We start from the raw sequence: 2500 nt of genomic DNA, 5'->3' as shown, positions 1-2500 counted from the left end.
TGTTCCTAGTTAAGGTTAGACATTTTTCCCAGCCTGTTAGTAGCCTTTGTGGAACTGAAAATCAGACATATTTTCGTTTTGTGCTTTTTTTGTTTCTATTTAGCCTAAGGTTAGAGGCATATTTTCCAATCCACCTTCAATCAACTGTAGTTTTCTTGGGCTTCTTACAGGTTATAGGCACCTTTCTTCACAGGGCGACTATATTGACTCATTTCAAAACTGTTGGTAGTGGTGGCACTAGGACTGACTCCACAACTGCTGGTATTGGTGGCACTAAGACTAACTTTAAAACTATTGGTAGTGGTGGCACTCGGAATAACTTCAAAACTACTGGCAGTGTTGGCACTGACAATAGCTTCAAAACTGTTGGTAGTGGTGACGCTAGGACTAACTTCGAAACTGCTGATATTGGTGGCACTCGGAATGACTTCAAAATTGTTGGTAGTGGTGGCACTGATACTAACTTCAAAACTGCTGGCAATGGTGCCACTGTGACTAACTTCAAAACTGTTCGTAGTGGTGGCACTGACACTGATTTCAAAACTGCTGGTGGTGATGGCACTAGGACTAACTTCAAAACTGCTGGCAGTGGTGACACTAGGACTAATTTCAAAACTGCTTGTAGGGTTGGCACTAGGACTAACTTAAAAACTGTTAGCACTGGTGGCACTCAGACTAACATCAAAACTGTTCGTAGAGGTGGTAGTACCTACCAGGTATATTCACCGAGTAGTCACTACCGACACCGAAAGATGAATCCTGTTGATTTTCATTTGTGGAGGAATACTAGTCTATTGATATCGTATGTGATAGCAGAGAAGGTTAGGGGATGATTCATATGAGTTTATCTAACTCAAGTTCGTTCAAACAATATCTTCTTGGCCATCTTGCCACGCCCAGCAGCCGTGGCCATCGAGAGTAGAAGTCCTTTTCACCCGGGCATTTAAATCCTTAATACGGTTTCATCATGTATGGCTTGGACCTGGGCTAAGATAAGTAGTCCTTCCGGGTTACTGGTCGAGTGAGGTCACGCTGCTTGGAGTCAAATTCTAAAGTTAAATTTAGGAGAATACATACAAGTGCTGGTGCATTTTAAGTGGGTCTATATGAATCTATGTGTACGAACAATGATTGAATTTGAAAAATAAGATTTAAAGAAAAAAAAGGCAAAGGCTGAGAGAAGTTTTGTGTACGTACCACACGTGCTTGCTCCTGGAAGAAGATACCTTACAAGTGCTGCGTACCTAAATGTAAGGGTAATTACGACAACGGAGCAAAAGTTAATATCTTCAGGTTTTCCTGAAAATGAACAAGCTAAAGAGAAATGGCAAGAAACATCAAGAGAGAAAATTTTCGTCCTACGAAGAATCATCGGGTATGCTGATAATTTTGTTAAGCATCTCTCTCTCTCTCTCTCTCTCTCTCCAACTCTCTCTCTCTCTCTCTCTCTCTCTCTCTCTGCCTGTCCGTGTATCTGTCTATTTCATATATATATATATATATATAGATATATATATATATATATATATATATATATATATGTATATATATATATGTTTATATATATATATATATATATATATATATATATATATATATATTATATATATATATATATATATATATATATATATATATATATATATATGAAAGAAAGAGACGGACAACACTTTTACTCTTTTATGGTAGGCATAGTTAAAACATTTAATATATCTATATATATATATATATATATATATATATATATATATATATATATATATATATATATATGTGTGTGTGTGTGTGTGTGTGTGTGTGTGTGTGTGTGTATGTGTGCACTATGTATATATGTATGTATATAGCCAATGATATTACTTTTCCGATGATATTAATTTTGTTAGCAATATGTACTTGAATCGCAAAATATGTAGCAATACAAATACAATTAATTGTAGTGTATGGGTAACAGGCTAGAATAAACTTTATTTAATTATTTTTTAGAATGATGAAAACTAACGCCTCCGTTTTTTGGAAATATGACGGTTTGTTTTCCTTCGTAAAATAGATGGTCTTAGAAATTAACAATTTTTTTTCCATGAAAATAGTTGATAAGTTTTCCTGACTGTCGCATATCATTGTACTTACAGGTTTGTGAACAGCATTTTCATCCTGATGATATTGTGAGGAAACTTCTATTGTGGATGAAAAAAACTGGGAGAAATAACTGAAACAAAATTAAAGCATCCATATATTAAAGAAATGCTATTCCCACAGTGTTTTCCAAACTGTCCTTAATATTTGAAACCTAACTGAACATCGCAAGAGGAGTCACACCCGATTTCTAAAAGACAAGAATAGAAGAAACATCAGTCCAAAGTAATCAATTGAACAGTAGTACATCACATACAAAGGCATACGAAACGCAAATTGGATTTAGGGATTTGCAAGAACTTATGGAAACTTAAGCTGGATAAGAACTGGGACATAATTCATAAAGAACCTTATCTCTTGATCAGTC

Source organism: Macrobrachium nipponense, chromosome 26 (genome assembly GCF_015104395.2).
Source record: "Macrobrachium nipponense isolate FS-2020 chromosome 26, ASM1510439v2, whole genome shotgun sequence".
NCBI lineage: Eukaryota > Metazoa > Arthropoda > Malacostraca > Decapoda > Palaemonidae > Macrobrachium > Macrobrachium nipponense.
The sequence above is the reverse complement of the archived record's forward strand: the minus strand, read 5'-3'. Positions refer to the sequence as shown.